The sequence below is a fragment of the Humulus lupulus genome, chromosome 3 (assembly GCF_963169125.1).
Source record: "Humulus lupulus chromosome 3, drHumLupu1.1, whole genome shotgun sequence".
In the NCBI taxonomy this organism is placed as follows: Eukaryota; Viridiplantae; Streptophyta; class Magnoliopsida; order Rosales; family Cannabaceae; genus Humulus; species Humulus lupulus.
The window spans coordinates 1,733,684-1,747,005 of NC_084795.1; positions in this window are offsets into that span (position 1 = coordinate 1,733,684).

A 13,322-nucleotide genomic window follows, 5' to 3' on the forward strand; every position below is an offset into this window, starting at 1 on the left:
TGAACACGTGGGTAATACATTTCGGAGAAATTAGTGAAATCTCCAATTCACCAAAGGGGTACCCCTTTCAGAAATCTTCGATTTCTCTAATATGGATTGGAGCATTGTTTTGATCGTGAATAATAAAGAATATGCAAGGGTCATGGGCACAAAAGTTGTAGCCCTATGTCTTAGGGTACTATGTATAAAATTACGTGCAAATCCGAGGTGTGTAGAGGGTGATAGAGTCAAAATATAGAAGGACGTACTAATATAAGGAAAAAACTTGCGAAAATTGCCATCAAAAAGAGGAATTTTTTTTGAAATGTTGACTTAAGGCTCCGTTTCGACTCCAATATATTCATTTACCCATGAGATCTCTTGGGGAAAAATATCGAACGAGTTGAACACGAGGGTAATACATTTCGGAGAAATTAGTGAAATCTCCAATTCACCAAAGGGGTACCCCTTTCAGAAATCTTCGATTTCTCTAATATGGATTGGAGCATTGTTTTGATCGTGAATAATAAAGAATATGCGAGGGTCATGGGCACAAAAGTTGTAGCCCTATGTCTTAGGTTACTATGTATAAAAGTACGTGAAAATACGAGGTGTGTAGAGGGTGATACAGTCAAAATATAGAAGGACGTACTAATATAAGGAAAAAACTTGCGAAAATTGCCATCAAAAAGGGGGATTTTTTTTGAAATGTTGACTTAAGGCTCCGTTTCGACTCCAATATATTCATTTACCCATGAGATCTCTTGGGGAAAAATATCGAACGAGTTGAACACGAGGGTAATACATTTCGGAGAAATTAGTGAAATCTCCAATTCACCAAAGGGGTACCCCTTTCAGAAATCTTCGATTTCTCTAATATGGATTGGAGCATTGTTTTGATCGTGAATACTAAAGAATATGCGAGGGTCATGGGCACAAAAGTTGTAGCCCTATGTCTTAGGTTACTATGTATAAAAGTACGTGAAAATCCGAGGTGTGTAGAGGGTGATACAGTCAAAATATAAAAGGACGTACTAATATAAGGAAAAAACTTGCGAAAATTGCCATCAAAAAGGGGGATTTTTTTTGAAATGTTGACTTAAGGCTCCGTTTCGACTCCAATATATTCATTTACCCATGAGATCTCTTGGGGAAAAATATCGAACGAGTTGAACACGAGGGTAATACATTTCGGAGAAATTAGTGAAATCTCCAATTCACCAAAGGGGTACCCCTTTCAGAAATCTTCGATTTCTCTAATATGGATTGGAGCATTGTTTTGATCGTGAATAATAAAGAATATGCGAGGGTCATGGGCACAAAAGTTGTAGCCCTATGTCTTAGGGTACTATGTATAAAATTACGTGAAAATCCGAGGTGTGTAGAGGGTGATAGAGTCAAAATACTGAGAGAGGTACGAATATAAGGAAAAAACTTGCGAAAATTGCCATCAAAAAGGGGGATTTTTTTTGAAATGTTGACTTAAGGCTCCGTTTCCACTCCAATATATTCAATTACCCATGAGATCTCTTGGGGAAAAATATCGAACGAGTTGAACACGAGGGTAATACATTTCGGAGAAATTAGTGAAATCTCCAATTCACCAAAGGGGTACCCCTTTCAGAAATCTTCGATTTCTCTAATATGGATTGGAGCATTGTTTTGATCGTGAATACTAAAGAATATGCGAGGGTCATGGGCACAAAAGTTGTAGCCCTATGTCTTAGGTTACTATGTATAAAAGTACGTGAAAATCCGAGGTGTGTAGAGGGTGATACAGTCAAAATATAAAAGGACGTACTAATATAAGGAAAAAACTTGCGAAAATTGCCATCAAAAAGGGGGATTTTTTTTGAAATGTTGACTTAAGGCTCCGTTTCGACTCCAATATATTCATTTACCCATGAGATCTCTTGGGGAAAAATATCGAACGAGTTGAACACGAGGGTAATACATTTCGGAGAAATTAGTGAAATCTCCAATTCACCAAAGGGGTACCCCTTTCAGAAATCTTCGATTTCTCTAATATGGATTGGAGCATTGTTTTGATCGTGAATAATAAAGAATATGCGAGGGTCATGGGCACAAAAGTTGTAGCCCTATGTCTTAGGGTACTATGTATAAAATTACGTGAAAATCCGAGGTGTGTAGAGGGTGATAGAGTCAAAATACTGAGAGAGGTACGAATATAAGGAAAAAACTTGCGAAAATTGCCATCAAAAAGGGGGATTTTTTTTGAAATGTTGACTTAAGGCTCCGTTTCCACTCCAATATATTCAATTACCCATGAGATCTCTTGGGGAAAAATATCGAACGAGTTGAACACGTGGGTAATACATTTCGGAGAAATTAGTGAAATCTCCAATTCACCAAAGGGGTACCCCTTTCAGAAATCTTCGATTTCTCTAATATGGATTGGAGCATTGTTTTGATCGTGAATAATAAAGAATATGCAAGGGTCATGGGCACAAAAGTTGTAGCCCTATGTCTTAGGGTACTATGTATAAAATTACGTGCAAATCCGAGGTGTGTAGAGGGTGATAGAGTCAAAATATAGAAGGACGTACTAATATAAGGAAAAAACTTGCGAAAATTGCCATCAAAAAGAGGAATTTTTTTTGAAATGTTGACTTAAGGCTCCGTTTCGACTCCAATATATTCATTTACCCATGAGATCTCTTGGGGAAAAATATCGAACGAGTTGAACACGAGGGTAATACATTTCGGAGAAATTAGTGAAATCTCCAATTCACCAAAGGGGTACCCCTTTCAGAAATCTTCGATTTCTCTAATATGGATTGGAGCATTGTTTTGATCGTGAATACTAAAGAATATGCGAGGGTCATGGGCACAAAAGTTGTAGCCCTATGTCTTAGGTTACTATGTATAAAAGTACGTGAAAATCCGAGGTGTGTAGAGGGTGATACAGTCAAAATATAGAAGGACGTACTAATATAAGGAAAAAACTTGCGAAAATTGCCATCAAAAAGGGGGATTTTTTTTGAAATGTTGACTTAAGGCTCCGTTTCGACTCCAATATATTCATTTATCCATGAGATCTCTTGGGGAAAAATATCGAACGAGTTGAACACGAGGGTAATACATTTCGGAGAAATTAGTGAAATCTCCAATTCACCAAAGGGGTACCCCTTTCAGAAATCTTCGATTTCTCTAATATGGATTGGAGCATTGTTTTGATCGTGAATACTAAAGAATATGCGAGGGTCATGGGCACAAAAGTTGTAGCCCTATGTCTTAGGTTACTATGTATAAAAGTACGTGAAAATCCGAGGTGTGTAGAGGGTGATACAGTCAAAATATAGAAGGACGTACTAATATAAGGAAAAAACTTGCGAAAATTGCCATCAAAAAGGGGGATTTTTTTTGAAATGTTGACTTAAGGCTCCGTTTCGACTCCAATATATTCATTTACCCATGAGATCTCTTGGGGAAAAATATCGAACGAGTTGAACACGAGGGTAATACATTTCGGAGAAATTAGTGAAATCTCCAATTCACCAAAGGGGTACCCCTTTCAGAAATCTTCGATTTCTCTAATATGGATTGGAGCATTGTTTTGATCGTGAATACTAAAGAATATGCGAGGGTCATGGGCACAAAAGTTGTAGCCCTATGTCTTATGGTACTATGTATAAAATTACGTGAAAATCCGAGGTGTGTAGAGGGTGATACAGTCAAAATACTGAGAGATGTACGAATATAAGGAAAAAACTTGCGAAAATTGCCATCAAAAAGGGGGATTTTTTTTTAAATGTTGACTTAAGGCTCCGTTTCGACTCCAATATATTCATTTACCCATGAGATCTCTTGGGGAAAAATATCGAACGAGTTGAACACGAGGGTAATACATTTCGGAGAAATTAGTGAAATCTCCAATTCACCAAAGGGGTACCCCTTTCAGAAATCTTCGATTTCTCTAATATGGATTGGAGCATTGTTTTGATCGTGAATACTAAAGAATATGCGAGGGTCATGGGCACAAAAGTTGTAGCCCTATGTCTTATGGTACTATGTATAAAATTACGTGAAAATCCGAGGTGTGTAGAGGGTGATACAGTCAAAATACTGAGAGATGTACGAATATAAGGAAAAAACTTGCGAAAATTGCCATCAAAAAGGGGGATTTTTTTTTAAATGTTGACTTAAGGCTCCGTTTCGACTCCAATATATTCATTTACCCATGAGATCTCTTGGGGAAAAATATCGAACGAGTTGAACACGAGGGTAATACATTTCGGAGAAATTAGTGAAATCTCCAATTCACCAAAGGGGTACCCCTTTCAGAAATCTTCGATTTCTCTAATATGGATTGGAGCATTGTTTTGATCGTGAATACTAAAGAATATGCGAGGGTCATGGGCACAAAAGTTGTAGCCCTCTGTCTTAGGGTACTATGTATAAAATTACGTGCAAATCCGAGGGGTGTAGAGGGTGATAGAGTCAAAATATAGAAGGACGTACGAATATAAGGAAAAAACTTGCGAAAATTGCCATCAAAAAGGGGGATTTTTTTTGAAATGTTGACTTAAGGCTCCGTTTCCACTCCAATATATTCATTTACCCATGAGATCTCTTGGGGAAAAATATCGAACGAGTTGAACACGTGGGTAATACATTTCGGAGAAATTAGTGAAATCTCCAATTCACCAAAGGGGTACCCCTTTCAGAAATCTTCGATTTCTCTAATATGGATTGGAGCATTGTTTTGATCGTGAATAATAAAGAATATGCAAGGGTCATGGGCACAAAAGTTGTAGCCCTATGTCTTAGGGTACTATGTATAAAATTACGTGCAAATCCGAGGTGTGTAGAGGGTGATAGAGTCAAAATATAGAAGGACGTACTAATATAAGGAAAAAACTTGCGAAAATTGCCATCAAAAAGAGGAATTTTTTTTGAAATGTTGACTTAAGGCTCCGTTTCGACTCCAATATATTCATTTACCCATGAGATCTCTTGGGGAAAAATATCGAACGAGTTGAACACGAGGGTAATACATTTCGGAGAAATTAGTGAAATCTCCAATTCACCAAAGGGGTACCCCTTTCAGAAATCTTCGATTTCTCTAATATGGATTGGAGCATTGTTTTGATCGTGAATACTAAAGAATATGCGAGGGTCATGGGCACAAAAGTTGTAGCCCTATGTCTTAGGTTACTATGTATAAAAGTACGTGAAAATACGAGGTGTGTAGAGGGTGATACAGTCAAAATATAGAAGGACGTACTAATATAAGGAAAAAACTTGCGAAAATTGCCATCAAAAAGGGGGATTTTTTTTTGAAATGTTGACTTATGGCTCCGTTTCGACTCCAATATATTAATTTACCCATGAGATCTCTTGGGGAAAAATATCGAACGAGTTGAACACGAGGGTAATACATTTCGGAGAAATTAGTGAAATCTCCAATTCACCAAAGGGGTACCCCTTTCAGAAATCTTCGATTTCTCTAATATGGATTGGAGCATTGTTTTGATCGTGAATACTAAAGAATATGCGAGGGTCATGGGCACAAAAGTTGTAGCCCTATGTCTTAGGGTACTATGTATAAAATTACGTGCAAATCCGAGGTGTGTAGAGGGTGATAGAGTCAAAATATAGAAGGACGTACTAATATAAGGAAAAAACTTGCGAAAATTGCCATCAAAAAGAGGAATTTTTTTTGAAATGTTGACTTAAGGCTCCGTTTCGACTCCAATATATTCATTTACCCATGAGATCTCTTGGGGAAAAATATCGAACGAGTTGAACACGAGGGTAATACATTTCGGAGAAATTAGTGAAATCTCCAATTCACCAAAGGGGTACCCCTTTCAGAAATCTTCGATTTCTCTAATATGGATTGGAGCATTGTTTTGATCGTGAATACTAAAGAATATGCGAGGGTCATGGGCACAAAAGTTGTAGCCCTATGTCTTAGGTTACTATGTATAAAAGTACGTGAAAATCCGAGGTGTGTAGAGGGTGATACAGTCAAAATATAGAAGGACGTACTAATATAAGGAAAAAACTTGCGAAAATTGCCATCAAAAAGGGGGATTTTTTTTGAAATGTTGACTTAAGGCTCCGTTTCGACTCCAATATATTCATTTACCCATGAGATCTCTTGGGGAAAAATATCGAACGAGTTGAACACGAGGGTAATACATTTCGGAGAAATTAGTGAAATCTCCAATTCACCAAAGGGGTACCCCTTTCAGAAATCTTCGATTTCTCTAATATGGATTGGAGCATTGTTTTGATCGTGAATACTAAAGAATATGCGAGGGTCATGGGCACAAAAGTTGTAGCCCTATGTCTTAGGTTACTATGTATAAAAGTACGTGAAAATCCGAGGTGTGTAGAGGGTGATACAGTCAAAATATAAAAGGACGTACTAATATAAGGAAAAAACTTGCGAAAATTGCCATCAAAAAGGGGGATTTTTTTTGAAATGTTGACTTAAGGCTCCGTTTCGACTCCAATATATTCATTTACCCATGAGATCTCTTGGGGAAAAATATCGAACGAGTTGAACACGAGGGTAATACATTTCGGAGAAATTAGTGAAATCTCCAATTCACCAAAGGGGTACCCCTTTCAGAAATCTTCGATTTCTCTAATATGGATTGGAGCATTGTTTTGATCGTGAATAATAAAGAATATGCGAGGGTCATGGGCACAAAAGTTGTAGCCCTATGTCTTAGGGTACTATGTATAAAATTACGTGAAAATCCGAGGTGTGTAGAGGGTGATAGAGTCAAAATACTGAGAGAGGTACGAATATAAGGAAAAAACTTGCGAAAATTGCCATCAAAAAGGGGGATTTTTTTTGAAATGTTGACTTAAGGCTCCGTTTCCACTCCAATATATTCAATTACCCATGAGATCTCTTGGGGAAAAATATCGAACGAGTTGAACACGTGGGTAATACATTTCGGAGAAATTAGTGAAATCTCCAATTCACCAAAGGGGTACCCCTTTCAGAAATCTTCGATTTCTCTAATATGGATTGGAGCATTGTTTTGATCGTGAATAATAAAGAATATGCAAGGGTCATGGGCACAAAAGTTGTAGCCCTATGTCTTAGGGTACTATGTATAAAATTACGTGCAAATCCGAGGTGTGTAGAGGGTGATAGAGTCAAAATATAGAAGGACGTACTAATATAAGGAAAAAACTTGCGAAAATTGCCATCAAAAAGAGGAATTTTTTTTGAAATGTTGACTTAAGGCTCCGTTTCGACTCCAATATATTCATTTACCCATGAGATCTCTTGGGGAAAAATATCGAACGAGTTGAACACGAGGGTAATACATTTCGGAGAAATTAGTGAAATCTCCAATTCACCAAAGGGGTACCCCTTTCAGAAATCTTCGATTTCTCTAATATGGATTGGAGCATTGTTTTGATCGTGAATAATAAAGAATATGCGAGGGTCATGGGCACAAAAGTTGTAGCCCTATGTCTTAGGTTACTATGTATAAAAGTACGTGAAAATACGAGGTGTGTAGAGGGTGATACAGTCAAAATATAGAAGGACGTACTAATATAAGGAAAAAACTTGCGAAAATTGCCATCAAAAAGGGGGATTTTTTTTGAAATGTTGACTTAAGGCTCCGTTTCGACTCCAATATATTCATTTACCCATGAGATCTCTTGGGGAAAAATATCGAACGAGTTGAACACGAGGGTAATACATTTCGGAGAAATTAGTGAAATCTCCAATTCACCAAAGGGGTACCCCTTTCAGAAATCTTCGATTTCTCTAATATGGATTGGAGCATTGTTTTGATCGTGAATACTAAAGAATATGCGAGGGTCATGGGCACAAAAGTTGTAGCCCTATGTCTTAGGTTACTATGTATAAAAGTACGTGAAAATCCGAGGTGTGTAGAGGGTGATACAGTCAAAATATAAAAGGACGTACTAATATAAGGAAAAAACTTGCGAAAATTGCCATCAAAAAGGGGGATTTTTTTTGAAATGTTGACTTAAGGCTCCGTTTCGACTCCAATATATTCATTTACCCATGAGATCTCTTGGGGAAAAATATCGAACGAGTTGAACACGAGGGTAATACATTTCGGAGAAATTAGTGAAATCTCCAATTCACCAAAGGGGTACCCCTTTCAGAAATCTTCGATTTCTCTAATATGGATTGGAGCATTGTTTTGATCGTGAATAATAAAGAATATGCGAGGGTCATGGGCACAAAAGTTGTAGCCCTATGTCTTAGGGTACTATGTATAAAATTACGTGAAAATCCGAGGTGTGTAGAGGGTGATAGAGTCAAAATACTGAGAGAGGTACGAATATAAGGAAAAAACTTGCGAAAATTGCCATCAAAAAGGGGGATTTTTTTTGAAATGTTGACTTAAGGCTCCGTTTCCACTCCAATATATTCAATTACCCATGAGATCTCTTGGGGAAAAATATCGAACGAGTTGAACACGTGGGTAATACATTTCGGAGAAATTAGTGAAATCTCCAATTCACCAAAGGGGTACCCCTTTCAGAAATCTTCGATTTCTCTAATATGGATTGGAGCATTGTTTTGATCGTGAATAATAAAGAATATGCAAGGGTCATGGGCACAAAAGTTGTAGCCCTATGTCTTAGGGTACTATGTATAAAATTACGTGCAAATCCGAGGTGTGTAGAGGGTGATAGAGTCAAAATATAGAAGGACGTACTAATATAAGGAAAAAACTTGCGAAAATTGCCATCAAAAAGAGGAATTTTTTTTGAAATGTTGACTTAAGGCTCCGTTTCGACTCCAATATATTCATTTACCCATGAGATCTCTTGGGGAAAAATATCGAACGAGTTGAACACGAGGGTAATACATTTCGGAGAAATTAGTGAAATCTCCAATTCACCAAAGGGGTACCCCTTTCAGAAATCTTCGATTTCTCTAATATGGATTGGAGCATTGTTTTGATCGTGAATAATAAAGAATATGCGAGGGTCATGGGCACAAAAGTTGTAGCCCTATGTCTTAGGTTACTATGTATAAAAGTACGTGAAAATACGAGGTGTGTAGAGGGTGATACAGTCAAAATATAGAAGGACGTACTAATATAAGGAAAAAACTTGCGAAAATTGCCATCAAAAAGGGGGATTTTTTTTGAAATGTTGACTTAAGGCTCCGTTTCGACTCCAATATATTCATTTACCCATGAGATCTCTTGGGGAAAAATATCGAACGAGTTGAACACGAGGGTAATACATTTCGGAGAAATTAGTGAAATCTCCAATTCACCAAAGGGGTACCCCTTTCAGAAATCTTCGATTTCTCTAATATGGATTGGAGCATTGTTTTGATCGTGAATACTAAAGAATATGCGAGGGTCATGGGCACAAAAGTTGTAGCCCTATGTCTTAGGTTACTATGTATAAAAGTACGTGAAAATCCGAGGTGTGTAGAGGGTGATACAGTCAAAATATAAAAGGACGTACTAATATAAGGAAAAAACTTGCGAAAATTGCCATCAAAAAGGGGGATTTTTTTTGAAATGTTGACTTAAGGCTCCGTTTCGACTCCAATATATTCATTTACCCATGAGATCTCTTGGGGAAAAATATCGAACGAGTTGAACACGAGGGTAATACATTTCGGAGAAATTAGTGAAATCTCCAATTCACCAAAGGGGTACCCCTTTCAGAAATCTTCGATTTCTCTAATATGGATTGGAGCATTGTTTTGATCGTGAATAATAAAGAATATGCGAGGGTCATGGGCACAAAAGTTGTAGCCCTATGTCTTAGGGTACTATGTATAAAATTACGTGAAAATCCGAGGTGTGTAGAGGGTGATAGAGTCAAAATACTGAGAGAGGTACGAATATAAGGAAAAAACTTGCGAAAATTGCCATCAAAAAGGGGGATTTTTTTTGAAATGTTGACTTAAGGCTCCGTTTCCACTCCAATATATTCAATTACCCATGAGATCTCTTGGGGAAAAATATCGAACGAGTTGAACACGTGGGTAATACATTTCGGAGAAATTAGTGAAATCTCCAATTCACCAAAGGGGTACCCCTTTCAGAAATCTTCGATTTCTCTAATATGGATTGGAGCATTGTTTTGATCGTGAATAATAAAGAATATGCAAGGGTCATGGGCACAAAAGTTGTAGCCCTATGTCTTAGGGTACTATGTATAAAATTACGTGCAAATCCGAGGTGTGTAGAGGGTGATAGAGTCAAAATATAGAAGGACGTACTAATATAAGGAAAAAACTTGCGAAAATTGCCATCAAAAAGAGGAATTTTTTTTGAAATGTTGACTTAAGGCTCCGTTTCGACTCCAATATATTCATTTACCCATGAGATCTCTTGGGGAAAAATATCGAACGAGTTGAACACGAGGGTAATACATTTCGGAGAAATTAGTGAAATCTCCAATTCACCAAAGGGGTACCCCTTTCAGAAATCTTCGATTTCTCTAATATGGATTGGAGCATTGTTTTGATCGTGAATACTAAAGAATATGCGAGGGTCATGGGCACAAAAGTTGTAGCCCTATGTCTTAGGTTACTATGTATAAAAGTACGTGAAAATCCGAGGTGTGTAGAGGGTGATACAGTCAAAATATAGAAGGACGTACTAATATAAGGAAAAAACTTGCGAAAATTGCCATCAAAAAGGGGGATTTTTTTTGAAATGTTGACTTAAGGCTCCGTTTCGACTCCAATATATTCATTTACCCATGAGATCTCTTGGGGAAAAATATCGAACGAGTTGAACACGAGGGTAATACATTTCGGAGAAATTAGTGAAATCTCCAATTCACCAAAGGGGTACCCCTTTCAGAAATCTTCGATTTCTCTAATATGGATTGGAGCATTGTTTTGATCGTGAATACTAAAGAATATGCGAGGGTCATGGGCACAAAAGTTGTAGCCCTATGTCTTAGGTTACTATGTATAAAAGTACGTGAAAATCCGAGGTGTGTAGAGGGTGATACAGTCAAAATATAGAAGGACGTACTAATATAAGGAAAAAACTTGCGAAAATTGCCATCAAAAAGGGGGATTTTTTTTGAAATGTTGACTTAAGGCTCCGTTTCGACTCCAATATATTCATTTACCCATGAGATCTCTTGGGGAAAAATATCGAACGAGTTGAACACGAGGGTAATACATTTCGGAGAAATTAGTGAAATCTCCAATTCACCAAAGGGGTACCCCTTTCAGAAATCTTCGATTTCTCTAATATGGATTGGAGCATTGTTTTGATCGTGAATACTAAAGAATATGCGAGGGTCATGGGCACAAAAGTTGTAGCCCTATGTCTTATGGTACTATGTATAAAATTACGTGAAAATCCGAGGTGTGTAGAGGGTGATACAGTCAAAATACTGAGAGATGTACGAATATAAGGAAAAAACTTGCGAAAATTGCCATCAAAAAGGGGGATTTTTTTTTAAATGTTGACTTAAGGCTCCGTTTCGACTCCAATATATTCATTTACCCATGAGATCTCTTGGGGAAAAATATCGAACGAGTTGAACACGAGGGTAATACATTTCGGAGAAATTAGTGAAATCTCCAATTCACCAAAGGGGTACCCCTTTCAGAAATCTTCGATTTCTCTAATATGGATTGGAGCATTGTTTTGATCGTGAATACTAAAGAATATGCGAGGGTCATGGGCACAAAAGTTGTAGCCCTATGTCTTATGGTACTATGTATAAAATTACGTGAAAATCCGAGGTGTGTAGAGGGTGATACAGTCAAAATACTGAGAGATGTACGAATATAAGGAAAAAACTTGCGAAAATTGCCATCAAAAAGGGGGATTTTTTTTTAAATGTTGACTTAAGGCTCCGTTTCGACTCCAATATATTCATTTACCCATGAGATCTCTTGGGGAAAAATATCGAACGAGTTGAACACGAGGGTAATACATTTCGGAGAAATTAGTGAAATCTCCAATTCACCAAAGGGGTACCCCTTTCAGAAATCTTCGATTTCTCTAATATGGATTGGAGCATTGTTTTGATCGTGAATACTAAAGAATATGCGAGGGTCATGGGCACAAAAGTTGTAGCCCTCTGTCTTAGGGTACTATGTATAAAATTACGTGCAAATCCGAGGGGTGTAGAGGGTGATAGAGTCAAAATATAGAAGGACGTACGAATATAAGGAAAAAACTTGCGAAAATTGCCATCAAAAAGGGGGATTTTTTTTGAAATGTTGACTTAAGGCTCCGTTTCCACTCCAATATATTCATTTACCCATGAGATCTCTTGGGGAAAAATATCGAACGAGTTGAACACGTGGGTAATACATTTCGGAGAAATTAGTGAAATCTCCAATTCACCAAAGGGGTACCCCTTTCAGAAATCTTCGATTTCTCTAATATGGATTGGAGCATTGTTTTGATCGTGAATAATAAAGAATATGCAAGGGTCATGGGCACAAAAGTTGTAGCCCTATGTCTTAGGGTACTATGTATAAAATTACGTGCAAATCCGAGGTGTGTAGAGGGTGATAGAGTCAAAATATAGAAGGACGTACTAATATAAGGAAAAAACTTGCGAAAATTGCCATCAAAAAGAGGAATTTTTTTTGAAATGTTTACTTAAGGCTCCGTTTCGACTCCAATATATTCATTTACCCATGAGATCTCTTGGGGAAAAATATCGAACGAGTTGAACACGAGGGTAATACATTTCGGAGAAATTAGTGAAATCTCCAATTCACCAAAGGGGTACCCCTTTCAGAAATCTTCGATTTCTCTAATATGGATTGGAGCATTGTTTTGATCGTGAATACTAAAGAATATGCGAGGGTCATGGGCACAAAAGTTGTAGCCCTATGTCTTAGGTTACTATGTATAAAAGTACGTGAAAATACGAGGTGTGTAGAGGGTGATACAGTCAAAATATAGAAGGACGTACTAATATAAGGAAAAAACTTGCGAAAATTGCCATCAAAAAGGGGGATTTTTTTTTGAAATGTTGACTTATGGCTCCGTTTCGACTCCAATATATTAATTTACCCATGAGATCTCTTGGGGAAAAATATCGAACGAGTTGAACACGAGGGTAATACATTTCGGAGAAATTAGTGAAATCTCCAATTCACCAAAGGGGTACCCCTTTCAGAAATCTTCGATTTCTCTAATATGGATTGGAGCATTGTTTTGATCGTGAATACTAAAGAATATGCGAGGGTCATGGGCACAAAAGTTGTAGCCCTATGTCTTAGGTTACTATGTATAAAAGTACGTGAAAATCCGAGGTGTGTAGAGGGTGATACAGTCAAAATATAGAAGGACGTACTAATATAAGGAAAAAACTTGCGAAAATTGCCATCAAAAAGGGGGATTTTT